Here is a 25,807-nt window from a genome sequence, read left to right as displayed (position 1 = left end):
TTGAACACAGAAGATTAAGAAATTGGTGGGAGAGGTCTAAATTAGATGTGAGGAAGCCATGCCTTGCCAATAAGCATGATTAAACACCAACGTGAGTTCCTTAGGGGGGTCTGGGTGGATAGGAGGCTTCGATGGCCTGCTGGGAGCCAGACATCTTGCTTTCTGATTTCCATTGTGGACACAAGGGGCTACCTATGGGATCCAAGCAGCAGATCCATGGGTCTGCACTCCCAGGCTCCCAGCATTCTGAAAGAACCAGGTGTGGTTAACACCAGACATAAGGGACAGCCTTGAAGAAGACAAGAAGTGTGGCAAGTGTCATTGAGAGGAAGTCTGCAACCCCAGAGGAAAGAGCTGGTCCTGGGGACGCAGCCAGGGATTTGATTAGAGAAGAGTTTGCTCTCAGTTGGGCAGCACTGGGCCTGGGGATGGTGAGGATTTCTTAAACCAGCCTCACCTTCTCCAGAGCTTCAGCGGATGGGACCTTCCCCCATCCAACTCTGCCCCCATACGTCTTGTGTCTGCAGCAGGCAGGTCAGACTTGCTGTGTTCCACAGGTGACTCTGGCTACATCTCACTGCATCCATCCAAAAACGGGCTTCCTGGTTTCTCCTGCCAAAGCCTAGTTTCCAGCACATCCTGGGTCCTTACCCCATATGTGGTGGCTGTATAAATGAATAAATGCAGGAGAGAGGGAAGAAGAGGGGGTGCGTACAGTCCATAGTGAGCAAACTCCTCCAGGCATTTCAAAGCAATGCAGGACCCTGCCAGAGTGTCACACCTCTCTTGGTTGTCTCATGCCCTGCTGGGGTGTCACATTCCCTTGGGAGTCACCAGCACTACGGTCAGAAGCATAGGCTTGAGGACACAGGCCCAAATTTAAATGCCTCTAGGCAGCCAGGTACCTAATGTCAGAGGGCAAAGCAGACCCTGGTAAGACAGTAGGGAACACTGTCTTACCAGGTTGGTAAGGTGGGCTGAGGTGGGAAGCTGTCACTCAGCACCGGGAGACTGTGGCCAAACAGAAACATGAGCTCAGGGTGACCAGTTCCTTGCGTTAGTAATAAAAATAAATAAATAAATGAAATAAAACAGGAACTCCAGACTTTGGTATGAAATCTCACAATTTTTAAGTGTTGGCAACAAAAAAATATATTTTAAGACACAATGAGGGCCAAAAGAACATGTATTTGCTATTTGCTGCCAATGTGTGACCTTCCCTTTAGAATCATATAGAATTAGAGTCAAATCCTTACTACTTGCTGGCTGGTGACCTTAGCAAGTTACTTAACCTTTCTGAACTTTAGTTTCTATTTCACAAATATAGAGATAAAGATTATTTCACTAAAGAGAAGCCCAGCATAGCTATGAGGACTAAACAAAAATATGTAATAAATTATTATAATGCCTTGCATATATAATACTTAATAACTATTTAATAATATATTCATACACACTTATATTATTAGATTGAACCCTATGAAATTAGTGGTATACATCTGGATTTATGAAAATGGCAATTTTATATGGGTTCAACATAATATTCTTAGTATATAATCATACCCCATAGACATTGTTTTTTATTATTATTAATATTAAGCTTAGCCACCCACTTCCTAAACACATATTTTTGATGCCCCTTTCTTGCTGTATTTTTCCTAGAGGACTTATACTGTTAATCAAACCCAATAACTTATGTTTGTAGATTGTAGTCTGTCTGCCCCACCCTGCTGGTATATCCCCAGGTCTGTCCAGAAAGAATCCAGCCATTATTAATATAACAAGAATAGTTTATGCAACATTGATGTAAACAAGGAGAGTGGACTGGAATGCACATGCATGAAAAATGACAACTTCACTGTACTAGTCAGTGGGGACAGTAGATGCCACTGAGTGAGCGTGTGTACTGTGTGGCCATCACATTCAAAATGACTGAGCAAGTAGAGCAAGGAATCTGCATCAGATTTTGCATTGAGCTTTAACATTTCTCCATGGAAACTATTTGGATGATTCAGAAGACCGCAGCTATGGGCAACTGGTGATTGGCAGCTTCATCATCACAATGTGCACCCATTCATGCATTACATCTCGTGTAGAGTTTTTTGGTGAAACATCAAATCACCCAGATGATCAGCCCTCCTACAGCCCAGATTTGGTGCCCTGTGACTTCTGGCTTTTCCCAAAAGTAAAATCACCTTTGAAAGGGCAGTTGGCCCATCAGCTGCCCCATCATGTGAGGTCACACGGTGCCTACTTTGAAAGGGACTGAGGCATCATTGTTCTATGTACAATGTTTCTTGTATCTTCATAAATATCCCTACTTTTCATATGATGTGGTTGGATACCTTCTGGACAGACCTCATATGCCCCATCGAGTCAGGGATTTTTCTCTGTTTTGTTCGTCTTTCTGCCCCCACAGCACCTACCAGAGCTGGTACATAGTAGGCTCTCTGTAAATCTGTGTTGAACAAAGGGACTTACACACTGGCCTTCCCAGAGTCGAATTCAGTCCACCGCAGACACTTTACTTGGAACCTTGCAGGTTTGAGGGAGCTGTTGGCTAGCACCGTTCTAAACACAACATACATGCGATCTGTTATGATGGTGGGCTTTTCAGGACTTTCACTCTTGAACTCCAGTATAAGACCAGTAAAAAGTTGCCTAAGTATTATATACCCCCAAATCTGAATAACTGAATTCAGTTAGTTAAATAAACAACAAACCAGATGCATTCAGTGGTATTTTTCCCTGCTTTTATGCATGGCTTTTGTATAGCGCTATATTTTTAAAATATCAATTGTATTTGCCCTTTGATAGAAGGCAGTTAGCTTCAGAAGATCATTCTCATTGGCAGTGTTCTCACTGTGTGTGTGCATACATATATTCTATAGTAAAGCTAATGTAGTGAAAGAAATTCAGTTTAAAAAGCCCACTAGTAAAGGGCAGGCCTGACTGGATTCCAGAGGCAGAGGAGAAAATGGTGGCATTGTCTTTGGAAGGAATGGCAGAGTAGCAGCATACAGAGAAAAATGCTGATAAGCGCAATGACAAAAGCTGGTTTCATGAGTGATTCCCAGCAGCCAGGGTATGCTTCCAGCTGATTGCCCTGCTATTTTCGGTATTCCCCATATCATGACTAAATACGCTGTGACTGGTGGCCACAAATATGGTAAGTCAGTGGGGAATTCTGGGAGGTGCTACATTGTTTCTAAGGCACCTTTCATACTCGCATCGGCCCCCCGCCCCTTTAAAGAGTTCAGAAAATTCCGATCAGCTTCTACCTCTTTAGTAGGAGGTAGGAAACCTTTACATTTTCCAAGGCAGATATTTTTAGACTCAATGCTCAGTCCAAAGTGTTAACTAATTGAGTTATCAGGTTTCATACTTGGCCACACAGAATGGCAGTGGATGAGGGAGAGAGCTGCCCAGAACAAGTAAGCATTTACAGTTTCGGAATGAAATGCTTTTTCCTTATAGAAGTGCTGCTTTGTTGTGGATAGTTGTCCTTTTAAAAATGTTTGGTGCCGATAGGAAGGAAGCTAGCCTGTCTGCACCATGGATCGCCCGAGTTCAGAGTGTGGGGGACAATGGGCTGTCCTTTCTTTCTGTTTTGCCCAGATCTGGATTCTAGGTACGTTTTGCCTCTGATGTCATTTGGAGTGTGCTCAGCTCAGGCCTGTCTTAAGAGGATGCTTAATGAAATGCAAACAGATGGTGAGTGATTTGGGGTGCAGGAAGGGCCTCGTGGACCCAAGAATGTCAGAATGTTTAAGTCTTCCCTCTTCTCTCAAGAGAAATCTGTGGGCTTTAAAACTCAGCTTTTCCTGCTATATTAATTGTGAGGGGGAATATGGAATTTTAGAATTGAAGGGAAAAGCACCATACAGTTAAAATTTGTTTTGGAAAACTCATATAAATAGTGGATGGAAGAGGTATTAGAGGTTGCAGAATGTAATTTTATTTCTGTTTTAATAGGTTTGCACATAGATATAAAAATGTTATCTTGTTTGTAATTTTAAAGGATCGGCACAGTCAGCCATGACCCCCTTAAGGATTACTACATGGGAAATAGGAGTAAATACTTGCTTTATAGTTATAAAATGTTGAAGTTTGACTCTAAGGGATTAATAAAATACTATTTAGGTTATAGCATAGTTCAAGATTTTATGTGATCCCTGTTTCTGTCTTTTCAGTTAGTAACTGTGAGAATACGCATGTGCTGTGTATAGTATTTGCTATTAGCACAATATACTCAATCTTGACCGTTAAGTGAACATTTTAGTTCACTGTAGCTCACTTTTGAGTGAACATTTGCTTCACTAAGCAACGTTTAGTGAAATGGTCATAGTGACCAGGAGGAGACACGAGAAATGAGGGCATTGGTGACAGGTCTAACATCAGGTCATCAGACATACTAAAACTTTTGAGAAAAGACCTGTTATTTCCAAACAAAAAGAAACAATGTTGGACCTTATTTTAAGTGGATTCAGTTTTAATCTTTGTATTCTTAGAGAGATAGGTTAATTTTTTAGCAAAGAATATTCTTGCGTGACCTTTCCAGAAGGTTGCTGTATTCTAGAGTAGACATTTATGAGATTTCAATCTGAGATTTTGCAAACATTCTGTGTGCCTCAGAGAAAGACCTTTGCAGGTTAAACTTTGAGATTCATAAATGGTAAAACTATTGTTCATGAATCTCAGACAGTAATTATAACTTCTTAGTAACATAAGGGTATTGGCAGATGAGTCCTGAAAATCACGTTATGGCACTCTGAAAATAATCGACTAACCTATCAACAATTCTGAGCTGTGTTGAAGGTTGAATTTTGGGTGCACATTCTGTTCCATGAGCTGTGGGACCGAAAACTTTACATATAATCATGGTGACCTTTGCTGACTACCCAGTGTGGCTTGGCTTTGAGAAATACTAATTGCTAGAAAGTTTGGAGCCAAGTGCAGCTACAACAAACCTTACAGAATGTACCTGACAGGCTTTGGCTTTTTATCAATTAATGAGTTAATTAAAAAAAAAAATCTGGGATCTGAAAGGAAAGCTCAGATAAAGCAGCCCCTGTTGTTTCTGCCTCATGTCAGAATATATCAACTAAACGGTGAACGCATGTGCTCTCAGCCCATCTGTGCAGCGTTTTCTGTTGTGCTGGGCATGCTGTTTAAAAAACGTGTAATAAAATGACAGACTGAATCTGAAATTTGCCTGCCCTGAGCAGTGACTCTGGAAGGGCAATGACCCGACACATTACACAGAAGCCCCGTCACAATAGAGTTGCATGTACTATTGCTGTGCTGGGTTTGGTTGGACAATGAGTAAGAATTATTCATCTCCTGGTTTCATCTCTGACGTGAAGGGAAGACTGAACAGTCTGCCTGCCTGAGCTGAACTATGGATAAAATCCTTGCAAAGAGGGTATAGTAGATACTTACATTTTCACAAATCATCATTGATACCTCCTACTACTTCTGTTTGGTTTGTGGTTTCTCTGGTATTGTTTAGAGATTTTCTATAGTTAGCTTAGTCTGTGTTTTGGAAAAAAACTTTCTGTGATTTTACAACTTGTTATTGTGAAACATTTGCTGTACATACTTTCTAGACAGGTAGATGTGTGTGAATCTTTGTCAGTTTTAGAGACTTTCATGGGTTGTTAAGAATCAAGTCTTTATGGAAGAACTAGTTCTGCCATAAATGATTGGTGAAAAATTAATTCTCAAACTTGAATTCTTAAATAATGCTCAAGAGAGGAAAAAAAGCTAGACTCTAATGCTGAGCAAAGCTCAAATAAATACAGTTTTAATGTGCATTTTTGAGGCAGCTAAAGATAAGAACTTTCAATAGATAGGAATTATTTTTAAATTTTTTAAGATTATTTTTATTTGTAAAAATACTCTATAATACCAAACAGAAATCCTTGGTATTATTTTACTTTTTATCTTCCAATCCAGGTGTGTTTTATTTTCTATGTCTGGTTTTCAATTATCAATTAATAAATGCATATTTAATTATTGGGAGAATCACTAATTTTATTGTTGGTAATTTTTACTTGAGGATATTGGGGTCAAGTAGGAAAACTTATATAGTCACACTCAAGGAATCACTAAATTTGTCTTTTTGTTACTGAGACTAGCTGTAATTTCTTTTGAAATGAAAAATTTAATTATGTAGTGTGATATTTACTTTTCAACTAGCTTTGTTTTCTTCTATGTGAAAACAAAAAAATACCACCTCCTCTCTGTTCTAAATTTGGGTGATAGTCGACTTTAAGCAGCATTTATAAGACAAGAGAGAATTAAAATCTAAGTGTCACATCTGTTTGAACAGTCATTAGTCACAAAGTGAACCGTTTTTGCCAGCTCTTTATCCCAATGCAATGTCTTCAGAATGTATTGTAAAACCTAGTAATAAAAATTTAACCATCTTCTAATTGGGCCACTAATAATTTTATTATTAGATTATATAATTTTAGGGTGTATCAGGTAGATATCTACAGTTGATAATTAATCATTTATTAAACATAAAAACCTAGAAAGAATTTAATTAATTCTTTTATCTTGGGGTGTACTTTTGACATGCATATTAAATAAAGGTCTATGTAGACATTCATGGTAGATACTCACTTCTGGAGAAGAATTTTGAGAAGTAAACGCTATTTTTCTTTGGTCAAGCGATGAGTGATGTGACCAACTTAAAAAGTATAAAAAGTCAATAATGTTTAAAATTGCTTTGCTTCAGTTTTATTTAGTCTTGAATCCTTGATTATATTGTGCTCTGACTCAGCATTTTGATATCTTACTGATTTACATGTTTCTGTAATTTAATGATTGTTACGTTTTGAAAATACGTGTGTCAATAAGCAAAAATTTGCTTTGAATTCTCTAGCTTTTTAAACATGGACTGTGTCTTAGTCATCATTTGGTCCCCTGAGCCTGGCACATACTAAGCACTCAATAAATATTTGTTAGAATTTTAAATCAAATCCTCATCCTTAAAGAATGCGGCCTGTCATAATTTTAAGCATCTCATCAAAAGAGTATTTGAATTCAGTGGCAAGTAAATTCAATTGCCACTTGGTATTAATTATACAGCTGAAAATGAGCCAAAAATTTAGTAGATTTGACTTAAAAAAATGTTTAGCCTTCTGGCCACCAGTTAGTCTGATAATAAGACACAATGGTTTAAAACATTTAAATATTTTAAAACTATTTTAAACAGAAAAATGTACTCATTAACTTTCCATTTTAGTGACCAAAACGAGATTGTTTTCCAGTCTAGAAGTTTCCCAGAATACAGGATTTGTATCTGTAGCTGTGTTTACACAACAATGACAAGTTGTTTATAAGGAATTTTTATGCTATCTTTTTGATATGATGGCACTAATTGCAATGGGATGTGTTGGTCATTTCTCACATGTCACTTCCATTAACATTAAATTGATGTTCTGAGGACAGTGTTATCCCCCAGAAATGTGTAGCAGTGTCAAAGTATTTGGAGTATGTACACCAGGCCACTTGGAAAGATCCTGTCAGGGAGAGGGCTGAAGCAAGGGGACGGGAAGGCCATAAGCAGGCAGCGATCAGCCTGATCTGCTCTGTACTTTACAAAAATAGCAGCACTGCTTTCACTTAGACTCGGCCTTCCTGCTCGGAGGTGGCAGGCCTCGATACCATGAGGTAAGTCCTTGCCAAGTTTGCTGTAGACCAGCCACTCTCCAAGTGTGGTCAAGGACCCCTGGGCATCCCTGAGACCCCTCTAGAGTACTCCACTTCTTATGAGGTCCCCCCTTTTCTAACTTCATTATCTATCTGAGGCCAGATGTCCTTCACACACTTCAAGGAAGACAACACGTGGTCACAAATTGTATGTAGATGTAGATACAAGAATCTGTTTTCATCAGACATTAAAGAGATTTGCAAAATTATAAAACAATATCAGTCTTCTCACCATTTTTGTTTGTTTTGGAAAATAGTTATTTTTCTTAAGATACATATTTTATGTTACTGTGTAATAAGTGTGTTATTGTTATTTTAAAATAAATTATTATTTAATTCTCAGTTTTATCTTCTAATACAGGACATAACAACACTTATAATTCTCTTAATCCAAAGCCCTCTGGTGATCCTCAATAATACGTAAGAGTATAAAGGGACCCTAAGGCAAACAAGTTTGAGAACCACTGTTCAAGACAGTAACTGAAAGCATTGGTTAAATAAGGTCAAATTCAGAGTCCCTGTGTGACCACTTATGTTCACTGGACTCTCATGACCATAGCCATAGCCAAGCAAGCTAAAAATAATAATTTAAAAAATGTTTAACTGGTAATAAGGCATACTATTAATTGAGAGCCAGCTGTGTGCCAGGCCATTTCTAATTGTTTTGCATATAGTAGCTCTCTTCATCTTAACAGCAACCCAATACATTAAATTTTACTGCTATTCTCATTTATAAGTAAGAAAACTACAGTACAGTGTGTTTAGGCACCTTGTCCAAGGACACGTGGTTTGTACATTGCAGAGCCGGGTTTTGAACCAAGGCATTCTGGGTCCAGAGTCTGAACTCTGAAGCCATCAAACTATATTGATTTGTTGACAGATCTAACCTAACCCATCACTTTCTACCTTCAAACACTTAAAAAGTGTATGACATGCTAACCCTGATTGAGCACCTTCATTTTCCTACCCAAAGGGCAGCTCCTTAGATGGGAGTCTTCTCCCGGGATCCTCGTTGTCGTGCGTCTTAGCTGTTAGACTGTTATGTAGCCAAATATTTTAAAGTCACTTACCATGTTGTGACTACATATGCCAGAGATCACCTCAACTTTGGGATGAAGCCTACTCTAAATGTTTTACTTTATATAGTAAAAAGTAACATCCTTCTTTATTATCTTTACTATATGCTTTCATTGTACTTTAAGAAATCTCCTCTGCACATCTGGGCAATACATTCTCTTTTTGTCTCTCTTCCATTTTACTATATTCCATATAAAGCTGTTAAGCCTTCTCTTTATAAATCTTGTGCAGGAAAAGTTTAAGTGCTGCCTGAAGGAAGATTATTTAAGATTCACAAATCAGTCAGCTAATCTATACACCTACATATCTATCTCTGACTTCACTAGCAACCTAATGTTTTTAAATATATTCCTTTATTCAAATAAGAACTTCTTTAGCTCCCAGTATGTTTTCACCAAGAGCTAAGACCCCTCTGTTGATCATAGGCTCAGGTGGAAGTGAACAATTTAAGTGCAAAGAGTGATAACATTTTGATATATTGGTTTTTAAAAGAATCAGTATGCAAACATCCGCACCACAAGCCCCCGGAAAAGTCATATGCTTTCATTTACCAGCAAGGCTCCAGCTGCACCAGATGGCACACTTTTTAGGATGACAAGTTCAAGAACCCTTCCTCTCACTAGCTAACTAACGCCTCCTCACCCTTCAATTCCCCTGGGCCTTCAAGCCCAGGCCTCTAATTATCTGACCAGGAAGCTCAGTCCAGTGTATTGTGATTTCCTAGCTGATTCCCACCATATAAAGTAAATTTATATGTTAGAAGAAAATAGTTATGTTTGCAATATTGTCTCTCCACACTTAAAACCAAGCTGTTTATTTCACGATCGCTAAAAGAAAAAACTGTTAGGAAAATGTTCATCCACTTAAGTAAATTCTTTCTCTTTTCTCCTGATATCTAGACTAATTTTAGCTTATCGCTGCTTTTGGTTGCTATATTTAAAATGTGAATAGTTCCGTGGATTAAATAATTTAAGAGTCATGCCAATACCCGCTATGTAACAAGGGTCCTTCAGCATGAAACCCCAACATCCTTGTTCTCATTCATAACATACCAAATAAATGAAAAAATCCCAAACAGTTGACAAGTTTTATATAATCCACCATGTACAATGGCAGAAGTAACTGCTATGCATTTCCAAAGTGATAAGTAGCAATAGCTTAGTATTACAAAGTGCATTTGCAAGGGACTCGCGGACTCTCAAAATCTGACTACGCAATACTATGTATTGCATTGGGAGCTCAGAGCACCTTCATTTGCCGTCTAAGAGATGAAGCCATCTCATTTTTAGCTCTCTTCATCTGTGAGGCGTGGGTCGCAGTGTTTAGATGTTGTTTCTCCCAGGATATGCGGCAGAACTGCAGGGAGAGCTACTACGCGGGTAGTATTTGGAGGAAAGGGCAGCTGGACCAGTTGACCTTGGAGATCCCATTGAACCTAGGAGTGTGGCAGGAAAATCTTTGACTAGGTTTTTTTACTAGTTCAAAGCATAAAATTCTGGAGTAATTCATTCTTTGAATTTCTTTTTTATATTTCAATTATTGTTGACATCCAGTACTATATTAGTTTCAGTGGTACAACACAGTAATTAGACATTTGTTTGCATAAGGTTTTATGCAGCGATCACCCTAAGTGTAGTACCCATCTGACACCATACTCAGTTATTACAATATTATTGACTGTATTCCCTGTGCTGTCCTTTGTCTCCATGACTGTTTTTATAACTGGCACTTTGTACTTCTCAATCCCTTCATCTTTTTCACCCATCCTCCCAAGGCCCCGTCCCCTCCCATCTGGCTACCATCAATTTTTTCTCTATGAGTTTGTTCCTGTTTTGTTTATTTTGGGGAAGGTCCAAAAGTTCTAAATCTTATGGTATTTGTCTTCCTCTGTTTGACTTATTTCACTTAGCATAACATCCTCTAGGTCCATTCATGTTGCAAATGGTAAAAAATTTCATTATTTTTTTATGGCTGAGTAATATTCCATTGTACATGCATACCATATCTTCTTTATCCATTTGTCTATACATAGACACTTAGGGTGCTTTCATATCTTGGTCATTGTAAATATAGTTGCAGTGAACATAGTGGTTCATATACATATTTTTGAATTGGTGTTGAGGACCTGAATAGACACTTCTCCAAAGAGGACATGCCAATGGCCAATGGACATATGAAAAGATGCTCAACATCACTAGTCATCAGGGAAATGCAAATAAAAACCACAATGAGCTTTCACCCCACACCTGTCAGAATGGTTTCATCAAATCAGCAAACAACAATTATTGGTGGGGATATGGGAAAAAAGGGAACTCTCATGCACTGTTGGTGGGATTATGTATTGTTGCAGCCACTGTGTTCATTGGAATAATTTACTCTTGTTCTTGTACCTGAGGTACTGGGAAGAACATTAAATCCAGGAATCCCAAATTCTACTTTTGGGCATTTTCTAACTAGTTAAGCAAATCACACCTCTCTTTGCTTTAGTTTCCTCTTTCTATAAATAGAAATGATTTGGTGATCTCTACACACCTCAAAAAATGAGATGCATATAAAAAATAGAAACATATTTTTGTTTATACAAAGTAATCTCTATATTAAGACCAAGACATAATTGTTACTATGTTGAATCTTCGCTTACCAGTTTACTAGTTCAATGAGATTTGGTCAATGTTGCTGAGGTGAGTTGTGGGCCCGTATGTGTCTCTCATGCAACAACACGATAGTAAGTGAAGGCGTGGTGAGGTACATGTCAACTGATCGTCCCATGGTTCCCAGGGTGGGAGAGCCTGACGGTTTAAGGCAACCACTTCCTTGGATAAACAATGGAGTACAGGTTATACATTAAATATTTCATAGATGGCTTGCTCATGGGAGAACAACAGAGAATTTCCTGAAAGACATATTCGTGTGGGAAATAATTAAGATAGATGAACCAAATAAGCACAGAAAGAAAAGAGAAAGGAATAATGGACGAGAAAGTGTACGACCCCAGCGGCTGTTTTGGAGAGCCCGGCACCCACAAAACATCCATGTCACAAACCGGCGTCAACTGCCAACTATTTTATGAAGTCTTCAGTTGCATCCTTGTTTTTAACTCAACAGGGAAAATAATTTCCAAAACTAAAGACAATTAAAAGCTCCAAAAAGACTAAATCTTCCTCATATTAATATTCCATTTTTATGGATTAAGGCAGAAAATTCTCCAGGGCTGTTATGTGTTCTGAATGGCTGAGCACTTAGACTGCTGCGAACAGACTTGTTTTCCCCAAAGCGAAGTGTAGCATCTCTCTGGTGCTTCTTTGTCCCAAGAGGTGACCAGAAACATGTCCAAACACAGAAGAGGTTTCAAACAAGCCTGGTAATGAAGATACCTGCAAAACATACTTTCCAGAAGTGATTTCTTCATCTGTGGCTATTTTTCCAGCCTTATTTATTTGGATCTTTACATTTCAGAGTAACCAAAGATAAATATTGACAAAGCTTAAGGTTCATGGGTTACTGTTGTATAACTTTGCTCTTATGCAAGTAAAGACAAGCTCACTATGTTCTAAAATTCCTTAAATAAGATAAATTGGAAGAGTTCATTTTGTTTTCATTTTAAGTTTCAAAATATTTTTTGGATTAAGAGCTACACCCTTTCTACATCTTGCGTTAAGTACCCTGGGTACAGTAACACTTTTTGTTAACACTTTTTCCATTTTTGTTCATTTGGGGAATAAAGTATTTACCATTAGCCGTAAGACGCTTCATATGGCACAATATTATGACACTTCTCAGGGAAGGAGGCTCACCTGTTATTCAGTCTATCTAATTATACTTAAGTCTAAGTTTATCGAATCTTTTCTTTCCTAACATCACTTACAGCATTCTACCAAATACATAATTGTGTTAGGACATGATCTGTATCCGAGCATACTAAGATACCTTGCAACTTCTATAGCAAGAGGAAAGTTTTTAAAACAAACCTTTTGAGTCCAAAGGTTTGAAATTCTGCCCCATGCTGGGACAAATCAGGACAAAAGATTACTATATCGACCCCATATTATTAAGACATATACAACTCCCCTCCTCTGATATATGTGGTTTAATAGCCTTTGAGAGACAGCTGAAACTGGCTGTTTAAAATTTTACTGTATGTTCTCAGAAAATTTCAGACAAACTCGAGTAACTCAGTCCTGTTTTGCAACTGAACAGAATCAACTTCACGTTGATAAATATTGGAAATATCCACCCACCCAACAATACCCAACAGGCACTTTTATTTTTCCTATGTGAAACATCTTTCTTCTCTGTATTTATTTTTATTTCTAATCAGTGTTCAGAAGAATTTTTAGGGGCCTGAAATCTGGGTGAGAAAAGACCTCACAGGGGGCGGGGATTCTGGGACTTCCTTTTGATGTAAACCAGGTCATAGTAGACAGACTTGATGAGGGTGGGTTTTATCAGTACAGCAAAGTAAATCTCTTGAAAACACTGCCTTTGTAAAAACAAGGGCCTGCCAGCACTATATTTATTTTTTGAACCAATTCCCACTGCCCTTTACGTAAAGATAAAGATGGGAATGTTGTTTGCCTTTCAGATTCAGAGGGGCCACTGTGCACGGACTCCATGGCAGGTTTGGAATGTGCGACAGCAGGGGCCTTTCTGGCGAAGGCCCCAGGGTAGAGATGCTGGCCACGCCTAACATGTGTTAGGGGGCAGTGACCTCATTTTCAGGGATGAACTGAGGTTTCTTCCGAGCAAAATCCTTACAAACAAAGACAGCCTTGTAGCAATGGGAAGGAATCTGTGGAAGCAGCCCCTTGGACTGAGTGGTTTTGATGGTGAGGATTACAGATGCAGATAGCCTGGAAGTATTTCTCTTACTGGTTAAGCCCCCAGCTGCCTGAACTCCTCTTACTCCTCCTATGGATAGAAAATGTTGGTTTCTTCCCATTCACTGGATAGCCATTAAATAAAAAAAGAATAAAATCTTAGTGACCAAAGATCTTCCCTAACTAAAAGGGCTCAAGTTTCTTTAAATATTTGCCATGCAGAAGCCGTATAAAATTCCTCTTTTTTTTAAGATCCCTGTACCCCAACCCTAAACACATACCTAAAAAGGGTCTATTTGCTAACATAAAGACCTAATACCCCTTTGGATGGCAGGGGGCAGGCGGGCACAGCCCCTAAAGATCTGAGGTTTTTATTGACGGGAGGCAGATTGTTGCACGAATGTCACAGTTGTTCCGAGTGGCGCAGTTGGGCACATTCTTTTGAAATTGGTCAGAAATTAGATCACTGTGCAAAATATCTATAAAATAGCAGCACATAATATCTTACTCTAAAATATCGGACAACTTTGAGTGGGTCCTATCTGAATGGACATGTCCTTTCAGGGAATAAGCAGTGATTCTGCTGCAGTCTAGTGAGTAAAAAAAAATCCATTTATTGCTGCAGGCTCTCCCCTCTGGTGCTGGGGCAGGATCACAGCCCCATGTCCAATCTCAAAGCCTTAAACCCAGAAGAATGTAACCCTCAAGTTAGTTGACTTTTTTCATTGAAAGTTATTTTATTCCAAGTAAACACACCAGTTTTAAATTGGGAGAAGTTCTGCAAAACAGGTCCATCTATATTTCAAAATTATAATTGGCATTGAAACACTAATTAAACATCAACGCCATAGAGGGTTTGAATAAGCAGGCCCCATACTGTGTAAGTCCTCTTCCTGATTGAGAAAATTTACAAATCTGTATTACTTTAATCACCAAAAATTAATGTTTGACGTTACCAAGAAAAGCCTCACATCTTTGATTTCTGGCCCTACGAGTTTGCTATAAAGGAGGGTAGGGGGCATTGAAGAATAAGAGAAAGTGGAGAAAGGCAAATTTAAAAGCCAAAATTTTAAAATCGAGAATTGAGAATTTGACACTCTCTTCTGTGAAGTTAGAAGTCTGTCAGCAGACCTTCAGAAGACCTCCCATAGCATTCCTTCCTTCTCCATCCCCCCCACCATCGCCGCAAACCTCCACATCACACAGGGAGGGCCCGTTTTTACAGTGACTTCATTCAGTGGCTCTCACCTCTAGTTACACATCCGAATCTCTTGATGAGCTTTGTTCATCAAAACAACCAATTGAATCTCTGGGGGTAGAACCTGAGTGTCGTCGTCGTCGTCGTCGTCGTTGTCATTGTTGAATCTTCCCCAGGAGATCCTGGAGGCATGTAGATGGACCCCAACTGACCTACAGATCTTCGTGTTTCCATTTCCTCCCACACTCTGATCTGCTGTCAATCGATTGGGCTGAAATATAGATTTAAAGATATCCTTCCATTCCTCAAAACTCTTAACTGTCTCCTGATATCTTTAAGGTGGAGTTAAATCAGATCGCTCTGCCATTTCAAATTCACCATGCTCCCCCCCCCCAGCAGAGATTGTCTATTCACCATTTCTCAGGTCTTTTTATTTCAACAGCTCCACCCTCCTCCTCCTCTCCACCAAGTCCCCTTTTACAATCTTACAGTCTCCTCTTAGCTGTTTTCTCAGCTATACCCAGCACGCACACATAGCTTTTCCCAATGAACCTACGTGGACTCTCCCGACTTCCATTGGTTTCTTTACTGTGAATTCTGATTTCACATGCTGCTGCTACTCTGCACAGTCAGGTTGTAAAATCACTGAAAGCAGTGAACGGCACCCTCACGATACAGGCCAAGTAGTCGTTTCTGCTTCACTGCTGGATATGAGCCTTTAATCCTGGTGGTGGCATAAACATGTAACATCCACTTTGAAGTCTGTTTTAATTGAGTAGTTTAAAAAAAGATGTATGATTTATTACATCAAGACCCAGACTGTGATTTCACCTTCAGTACAACCTCATAGTAGAGGTAGAATGTGGGTTTAAAAAACCAGATTGATGTGCTTTCTGGATATGTCTGCAATGATATGCTGGCACCACCATTTGCATGGAAACTAGCATGTCCACTCTGAGAAGGTCAGAAGATAGCCACATAAGTGTATACGCGCTTCCCAAAGGTGGGACGAGGCCTTTCCTCTGCGCGTGGACCTGCCGGCAGGAGCTCATCTTGTCCTTCCATGCTTTTCTGAGAGTCCCAGCTTCAGTATCTTCAAAGGAAAGCCAAAATTACAGTAGGCTGAAGTACTCTCGAGTATAAGATCTTTCAGATTTTTATTTTCATTCCCTAAAGTCATCCATATCTGATTCGGCAGCAACATTTTTTTAAGATAGTATTTATTTATTTTCAGGGAAGGGAAGGGAGGGAGAAAGGGTTAGAAATACGCACATGGGAGAAAAACATCAATCATTTGCCTCTCACATGCGCCCCAACCAGGTACCAAACCCATAACCCAGCCTCGTGCCCCAACCAGGAACCCAGCTGGTGACCTTTGGCTCCACAGAATGATGCCCAAGCAACTGAGCCACACCTGTCAGGACAGCAGCAACATTTTAAGGAACTTCTTTCTAATAAGTCTTTCCAAAGACCTGAATTTTATTTTGACAAAAATACTCTTTCTTTATGTAGTATTTCCTAATGTAAATTATGCCACCTTAAATTATATAATTACAATAACGAGAACAGCAAGCGTAAACATGTTAGAGAAAAAACACAGTGGACTTCTAATAGGAGCCAGTGGGTATGAGAAACCTATAGAGGGGTCGTCTGTGTGTGGGCACTGGTCCTGTCAGACAAAGGGCATGGCGAATGAGGGGGGCGGTTAAAAGAACAATCGCCGTCCTCTAGCAGTGTATCTCTGGGATGTGATATGGCACACACCTGAATTCAGATTCTAGTTCTAACCCTGTCCCTCTGTGGGAGATGATGCACCTTCCCGAGCTTCTATTTGCTCCTTTAAAACACTAATATCAAACATCGAGGATTGTTAAATAAGTTCACGTATGCAAAATACCTAACAGAGTGCCTGTGTGTCTGATGACACTAAATAAATGTTGCTGATATTTCCTTCCTTCTTTACTCAACACGTGTAAGTGCCTTTTTCTGTCTTATGTTGTATCTCTCTGGAACATGTAGCCAGGAAAGGCAGTAGACAGGAGGGGTTAAGAGCAGAACTCATGTTAAAGTCATGGGTTCTAATCCTGGCTCTGCCAGTTTCTCGAACAATGCCTTTCGGCAAGTTACCTAACCCGACTTTTTACATTTGTACAGTGTACATGATAACTGCACAGACTTCACAGACTTGTGAGGATGAATATGTGGCAAGCTACGGAAAATGTCTCCCACATTATATATAGACGTGCCCAATGATTCTGTCAGGGCACTTAAATGCCTTATGATTCGTTAGGTACCACAGACCTTACCTGTATAGTCTTTCTGTCAGTTACTGCTAAAACGAAAACGCTGTTCCATAGGTGATCCCAGCAAGCATGTTAAAAATCAAGCCATGTGCCCACAGTGCGTTAAGAAATCAGAATAAACTCAAACCCACTCCTTTATCTTCTGAAGTTTGGAAGAAAACCTGCAAATTCTGTCCCTAAACTCGTATCTTTCTTCGTCTAGTGAAATGAATGGAGAGCAAGAGACTGGGGAAGATACAAAGCAGATTTGTTCCCAATTAAGTTGGTGTAGGCTTTTGCTTCTCGGGGATAGTTACAGCATTGGACTACGCATCGGAGGTCAGTGTTTGTTCATTCAGCACTTACTGAGAGTTTGTCATGCAAAAATAAGCCCTGACCTACCCTAAAAGATTATTGTCCAATTTTGATGGGATGGCTGGCACCTAAGCTGAACAGACCAAGTGCTGTAGGAGTCTGCAGAGAGATGCAGTCACACCCAGTGTTTATCAGGGAAGATAAAAAAGATGAAGTGACATTTGAGCTGGACCTAGGATTTACTGGGTGACTCTCTTGGTGAGTGATGGGGAACAAGTAGTGCAGGTGAGCATTACTGTCAAAGTGGTGTCCTGGGTGAAGTCACCGTGCCAGGAAATTATGGAGCCTGTCGAGAAATAATAAGCCCTAGAGGAATAATAAACCACGTGGATTGCCTTCAAGCTCAGTATTCAGTGTTTAGTACCGGCTAAAAGTGTTATTTGGTGTAAGTTTTAAAGGGCCTCAGAGGCTATGCCATAGCAATTGATTGAATACTATGGTTTAAAAGCAACATTTTTTAACAAATGAAGCATGTCATCAAACATCAGTATTTAAACATGTAAAGGTAGGTCTACTTGGAATGAAAGCAAAGATGGGCATATGGAACTCGGCCTACTCAGCTCACTCTTGACAGTGTGCTTGAACCCTAGAGCTGCACAGAACCACTGGTGGTGAGGGAAGAGCTGGGCTTGTTATCAGGCGAGAAGTTGTGGATTTCAACCCTTACTGCTTACTTATGAGCTGTGTGGCCTTGCACGAGCCACTTAACACTTATGGAACTCAGTTTTTGCATCTGTAATGAGGGGTCCCACCTTGATAATGCATGTATGATAGATAATACATTATATGTGCATTACATGTAGCTCAGTGCAGTCCCCAGCCCGTAGCAGGCACTCACGGACTTGTAGCTGTCATCCTTGTCATGATTTCCTCAGACCCTCAGCAGCTCCTCACGAGCTCCTCAGTAGTTCCGTGCTTCCAGAATAGTGAGCTAGGGACAGTGTGCTGACTACAACCTCCTGAAGGTTTCTTAAATGATCGGGGCACCATATGGCTAGGACCTGAACTGGGCAAGTAATAAGGTGAATTAAAAAAAAAAAAAAAAGATTAAGCATATTTCCATCAAGAACCAGTTTTCCTTGGCTGCATAGACATAGGGCACTGCAGACAAAGTCTAGAATATTCCCAGAGTGGAGAGTCCAATAAGAGACCCCACACTGAGCAGAGCCCCGAATGGTGTGGCGTCCAGTGTAAGGTTGAACAGGAAATAAACCCAGCACAGAGAAAAATACAGCAAAAACTTCCCTGTCTCAATTTGTCACCAGATGGAAGGGAAAAAAAATTCTCCCCTGAGTATTTGTAACCACAAGGAATCCCTCATATCTGCACCAGTGTGAAGTCTAAGTTTGTCTTTGTAGTCTTAAAATAAAACCCCAAAACCCTCAAGGCAAGCATTTTTCAAATAATCTTGGGTCTTTAGTACCTCTAGACAACTGGCAAAAACAATCATAAATTTCTCTGTGGAATATGGCAATGTTAATCCTGGCCCGAAAGTATTCTCAAAGATTAATTTCTAAGGAATATGAGCTCACAATCAATAATCACAAACCAGAGAAAGTGTAAATTGGTGCAATCACTTCAAAAAAATGTGTTATTAACTAGTACAGTTGAATAAGCACATACCCAATGACCCAGAATTTAAGATCCTATTTTTAAAAAGTGCTGTGTGTGTGTGTGTGCCAGGACCAGTGGCCTGAATGTTGATGACGGCATCGTTCATAGCAGCCCCAGACTGGAAACAACACAAACATCCATCCACTCTACAGAGATAAATAGCTTTTGTTATTCACATAGCGCGATGTTACGTAAGCTGCAAAGACAGTACTGTTACACGTCAGCGTGGATGACGTTCAGAAACACAGCATTAGACAAAATAAGCATGGCGCATAATGTAGTTTCCACTTATGTAGAGTGCTAAGACAATCAGCTACATGATATTTTGCGTAGGCTGGTCTATGCAGCTGTTAAAACCGTAAAGAAAGGCCTGAGAGTGATTCGCTAGAACAGAGGGCGTCTGGAGAGTGGGTCAAGGGAGGGCTTTTTGGACGTCTACAAAGCTCCTTGTAACTTTCATGCTTGAGCTGACTGATGGGTATGTGGGTGTTTCTCTTACGACTGTTCTTTAGACTGTCCATAGATGTTTTATGTACGCTTTTGTATGTATGATATGTGTTATGACAAATGCTTTTTTAGAGGAGGATGGAAACTATAAAAGTCCCAGAGACAGAATATTTGATAGTATGCTTACATGTAACTTTCTGGAAGAGGGTTTGAGGGAAAACATAAAGAAGAAAATAATAAAGATTCGTGCCAAAGTTGTATTCCTGAGTGCCTAAGATAATCTTGGGATCTTTAAATGGAAATAAGGAAATTAAGGGAATTATTCATATCTGTATTGTTAGTATGTAGTTTCCGTGCCAGACACTTTATATGTTCTCACTAAACATTTGCTTTTGCTGTTGTGGTGAGTGAACTGTGGGACACAGAAGTGGGAAAGGTTTGGAATACAGGTAGTGGGATGTAGATACAGAATGCTGGGTTTGGAATAGGAGGACTCATGGTAGTGATGTAGTGATGTGGTCACTTCGGGCACAAAAAGAGAAGTGTGAGTTCTGAACACGGAAAAGGCAGTTTTTCACTGATGGGCCAAGTGAACAATGAATGAGAAAAGCTAAAGGGAAGATTTTTAAGAAAGAGAAGATGATCAGTGCTGTGAATTGTTCAACATTAAGAGAGGACAGAATAAAATTTTAATAATGTCATGTAATAGTTGGCATCAAATGGTCATGGTGATGTTGTACAGGGAGACTGCACTGACCAGTAAGAGAAGCCCTATGACCAGAGACTTGGGTATGAATTAGTTATTAAGGGCATAGGAGCAGGGAGCCTAAAGCAGTTCTTCCACCTCCTTGATGTTTACAAATTAACTTTAAAATAAAATATTGAGTGCTTGCTATGTGTACACACAGTTAATCACCTTACATGAATTATCTAATTTTCTTCTAATAGTAGATTATTTTATCCCCGTTTGACAGCTGAGAAAACTGAGGTACATATATATTAAGAAATTTGCCAAAGCTAATACTATTAGTCAGTGGAATAGCTGAAGTACAGACCTATTAACCAGTCCACTGCTCTGAATAATACCATCGCTTACAAGGGTGCTGGGAAGAAATTGAAAAGAAAGATTTTTGTTTTTTGAAACACATGAATATGTTGGTAGGTGAAGTACAGGACACCAGTAGAGAAAAAGAATCTGAAGCTTACGGGAAAGATTGTCTTACCCTTCACAAGGTTCCCAGATAGTTGGGAAGATGAGGTAAAGGAGGAAGATTAGAGGATTGGTAAATCAGATATTAATGGCCTGCAGAGATTGCACCCTGAGGTTTAGAAGCAATGGAACGGAGTTTGGTTATCTACTCTCCAAGACTCTCATCTGCTCTCTTCTGGAAATCCATGGCTAGCCTAGCTTTGTGGCTTGAAATAAATTCAGTTAAGGAGTTCTGGTCTGGAGAGGATACACGGGAAAGTACCTACATATTTAATTCAAAGGATGGATGGATGGATGGATGGATGGATGGATGGATGGATGGGTGGATGGATGGGCTGATTAATGAAAGATGAATAAAGGAACCAAGAGTTAATGAGCATAAATGATAGATCAATATTTATTTAGCCCTTTCTTAGAGTGGTGATTAGCAGCCTGGACTCTGGAGTCAGACTTTCTGCGTTAATATTTCTAGGAAAGTCATTCATCCTTGCTAAAGCTCAGTTTCCTCATCTATAAAACAGAACTAGTCATAGTACCTACTTGTATTAGTTTCCTAGGGCTGCCATAGCAAACCATCACAAACTAGGTGGCTTAAAACAGAAATTAATCTTTCACAGTTCTGGAGGCCAGACTTCAAACTCAAGATGTCAGCATGGGGAGAATCCTCTCCCACTTCGTCCCGTTTCTGGTGCCTCCTTGTCTTGTGGTAACATAACTCTAGTCCCTGCCTCCATCTTTACGTGGTCCCTTGTGTGTCTGTGTGTTGTCTCATCTCCTTTTCTTTGAGATGTAATTGATACATCACATTATGTTAGTTTCAGATGTGCAACATAATTATTCAGTGTTTGTATATCTTTTCCTCTTCTTATCAGGACATCAGTTACTGGGTTTAGAGCCCATTCTAATGCAGTATAGCCTCATCTTAACCAATTGTATCGGCAAAGATCCTGTTTCCAAATAAGGTCACATTCTGAGGTTCCGGATGGATGTGAATTTTGGTAGACACTATTTAACCCACTACACTACTTTACAGAAATATTAGAAGGATTAAGTTAATGTAATGACTTATATAGTTAATTATGTTACTATTTAGTTAATATGTATTGTTTTAAGTACTTGTAATAGTTTAGAGCATATATATTCAGATGTTTGAAGTATTAGTTCTTACTGAGGCCAACACTCAGGAAATGCTTATTCCTTCCAATCACTGTTTTCTGCTGAATAATATCATTATTCTAGTACAGGTAGAAATGCCGTTGTTATTAGATTAATTCATAATACTGCTTAACTCTGTCCTTGAAGCCATTTCTTTGACATGCCTCACATTTCTCTCCCATCTACTAAAATGACTAAGTAGAAAAGATATTAAATAATGACAAAAGACACTTTTCAATTTCCAAAATTTTCAGATTTGGATCATTTAGGGGAAAATGCTGACTAACCTGCTTGCATTCACTTTGTGCCAGCTGTCCTTAGGCAGTGACCTTCTCTGTGTGACTTTGCACATAGCAGAGCTCAGCTTCTCCTGGGACCTAATTTCCTGCCTTAATAATTTGTCTACAACTGACTTTAAAAAGCCATTGTTTTGATCGAATGCTCCAGATTAAAAAGCAGGCTGTAACCTATGAAGAGTAGCCCCTAGTTATTCAATGAGATGACAGTTTGAAGGTACAGCACACTGATGCTGAGTCTAATACAAAGTGTTTTCTTCAACATTTAGAAAATAAAAGTATTTAGGTATTCTAGGCAGAATATGAAAAAAAGTGAAGAACCCACTAGTTACTCTACCATTTAAGCAACACGATTTGGAAAAGTGTAAGAGGCAGTGAGATGAAGGCTAGCGAGTCTTAATTGGTACCACGTCTATTTTGTTCACAGCCAGATGTTAGCACAACTAGCACATCATTGATGCTGAGATATTTTTGGAAGGACCACATGACTTTGCTTGCAGGTAGTTGGGAGGAAAGGAGGAACATCTGGTTATTTTTCTGTGAGCATTTTTAACTTCATTTTTTAAGTTGCCAATTTTTTTTCAAATCAATTTTTATTCTTCTTCTGCCTTTATCTTTTCCTCCCTCTCTGTCCCCCTATACTTTGAAGTATAACACGGCCGAATGTTACGTAATGGCATGTTAAGCATGTCTGCATGTAACAGAGGGCTGAAAAAAGTGAAAGTGAAAAAAACAGATTTTTGTTCCTTCTCTTCCTAAAATTCTCAGGTGGAAAATTTGCTACTTCTGAGAATTCTTTGATTCCAGGGTCATTGGGTGAAGTAGACAGAGTGAAGGTATCTCAGAGAGAACTCTCTCAGGAGCAGCTGTTCTCATCATGACTCCACGAGCAGACTTAGCCATCCTGAGCCTCATGAAATACTGTATAAATCGTGTATGCCGGTGCACACTTGGTGTCTGTGCAGATTTGTGTGCGTACACCCTATATGTGCCATTGTTGAAGGAAAAGAATCTGTTGCTATCTTTTGTTACTCGCAAAAGAAATGAACTCCAAATAGGTAGAGAACCACTGAATTAGGAGATTTGGTTTATATTGTTTATATTTTGCTTTACTTTAGAGTTTCAGATGGGAAAATTCTGAGACTATTCTAAAGGAAAATGGACAGGGTGTGAGATTGCCAAACTATTTCAGATTTGGGATCAACAGAGGCTGTCCTTGAGTTATCAGCCTCTTTTTAAAATTTCTTTAGCTGCCCTTTGTTTTTATGTAACCAGAAGTCTGACTTTGGGATGCTTAGCTCACAGTTGTTCTCCCTGGCAGTTGAAATACCCAGGCAGACTGATGTCATTTGTTCCCAGAACAATATCAGAGCCCCTCGGGGCAAATCCACTGATAAGCCACTAAGCAGGCACAAAGAAGATGAGCCATCCTTGCCCTAGCTCATTTATTTCTAACTGAATTTACAAAACAAAGAAACTAATTTTCTCAATGAACACAGCTCTTTAAAGACTTTTTTTTTTAAATCCCTGGAAGCTTTGGTTTGAGCTTTGTCTGGTTTATACCTTTTTATCCTCCTCTTTCTTAACTCTCTGTAGTGAGTAAATGATTTGCATGCTGGACTCAAATCCCAGTTTTATTTTATCAACATCTATATATGCTCCCCAATACCAAACTCAATGTCTTAGCTGACAGTCTCTGGTATTCAGTTTTGTATCATAGCAGATTCTCAACTTAAATAGCTGTTGTTGTTAATAAAGCTTCCCCTATTGTTCCAGGCAATATCTTATCTAATACAATTATCTCCACACAATTTACTTATTTATTGATTCATTCATTTAATCACAAAACATGTATAGGCACCTTCTATGAGCTAGGGATGCTTCTAGTTGCCAGGGAAACAGAAAGATAAATATATACATGAGGTCACTGCCTTGTGCTAGTTGTCATGTGGCAATCCAGGCTGTCCAAAGACTTGAGCCTACTGAAGCTTACCATCTTCAAATAAACTGTTTTACTATTTATTTAGAGCAGTGGTACCCAACTGGGAAGATTTTGTGCCCCTCACCCCCATGGGAAATTTGGCAATTCTGGAGACAGTTTTGGTTGTTGCCAATAGAAGGTACTCTGGGTGCCTGACTGGTAGAGGCCAGGGATGCTGGTAAACACTGACACAAATAGGGTTCTCCCCCACATCAAAGAAACTGTCCATAGCAAGATGCCAATAGTGCAGTGTTCCTGGGAAGGGAGCACTGGAGACCCTGAAGGGCACACCCTCTCCTTTGACGTCCCGAGTTCTTACTAAACTGGCCCACACCAGAATTAAAGACCCCTCTGAAGGATGGACTTTCCTTCATCTCAATGACATTTCCAGAGATGAAGTAGCATTCCTCACAGATCGGCACTTTGGAAGCTTTCCAGTTGCCTATTCCTTAATCTGCCTCTGCTGTTCTTAAGGGGCTTAAGTTCGGGGAGGAAGGAGGACAGATATACCAAAAACTATGGTGCCGTGTGATACATACCAAGAGAGCTCCAAGAAATGAATGCTTTGGGATAATGCTTTGGGAGCACTGAGCAATTAAACTATCGGAGAGGTCTGGGAAGCCTTAACAGAACAGGAACGTTGAAGGAGGTACAATATTTGCCACATGGCTGATGACAGACACGTTCCTCTTTGAAGCCATCCCCTGCATGATTGCATGGGTAACCAGTGATGAGGTGGTTTTGGCTGCCCGTTCAGGAAAACCTGCTTCCGTGTTGTCTTGTTCTGCACCAGGCAAGACTCCTTTAGAAATCATGCAAGCCCGGCTTTGTAGGCTTCCTCTCACTGTCCTCTTTCTATTAAAGATTTCAGTGGTACGTAGTTTCAACTGTGCGATTGAGGGTATTAAAGTTTATTAGCAATTTAGAGTTGTAAATTTTCAGTGAATGAATTACACATTTGTTTTTTTTTTTAATTTATGTATTTATAGATTTGCTAATGCTTCTAGTAGAGTTTTCTCCAGGCTCTGGCTTTAACTGGCTTGAAAATATATGGGAAGTAACATGTCACAATCTGTGTAAATATTTTAAATTCTTTTCAAGTACAATCTGTAAGAAAATCCATGAGAACATCATTACTCACAAATTCCTGTTAAATTAGTATAACAACATAAATGTATTTGTGAAACTATTGTAAAATTGTTTATGATAGTTACAAAAGACTAGAGTAGATGTTAAATTTCTGATACAATAAAACAGTGAGGTTTTCATAATATAACCACCAGGAAATTACAGGATTTCTCTTTACTCTCTGGAAATTCTATGTTGATTGAAAGTGCCTATACATGGTGGAAAATATTCTCTTTCAATTCAGAATCAGTTATCGTATCATACAAGGAGTAACTTTGTAACCTTGAAACTAGTAACTTTTAAAGAATTTGTCTTTTTTTTCTGGTAACCTTACAAAGGCCTTTTATTAGTATTTTCATGTTAGAAATACAATACAGGCACACCTTCGAGCCATTGTGGGTTTGGTTCCAGACCCCTATAGTAAAGTGAATCATAATCTTTTTGCTGGTGGAGCATCTTGCCTTTAATATGTAAAACCTACAACATCTGTAAAATGCAATAAATG

General features: G+C 39.3%; 1 protein-coding gene across 4 annotated transcripts in view; it reads left to right on the top strand.

Annotated features, from left to right (window-relative positions):
• ANK3 (ankyrin 3) overlaps window positions 1-25,807 on the top strand; it is a 616,244-nt gene that overhangs the window by 377,002 nt on the left and 213,435 nt on the right. The window lies entirely within an intron of this gene.

The sequence above is a fragment of the Desmodus rotundus genome, chromosome 4, assembly GCF_022682495.2.
Source record: "Desmodus rotundus isolate HL8 chromosome 4, HLdesRot8A.1, whole genome shotgun sequence".
In the NCBI taxonomy this organism is placed as follows: Eukaryota; Metazoa; Chordata; class Mammalia; order Chiroptera; family Phyllostomidae; genus Desmodus; species Desmodus rotundus.
Note: the sequence above shows the minus strand (reverse complement) of the source record. Positions and strands in the feature narration are given on the sequence as shown.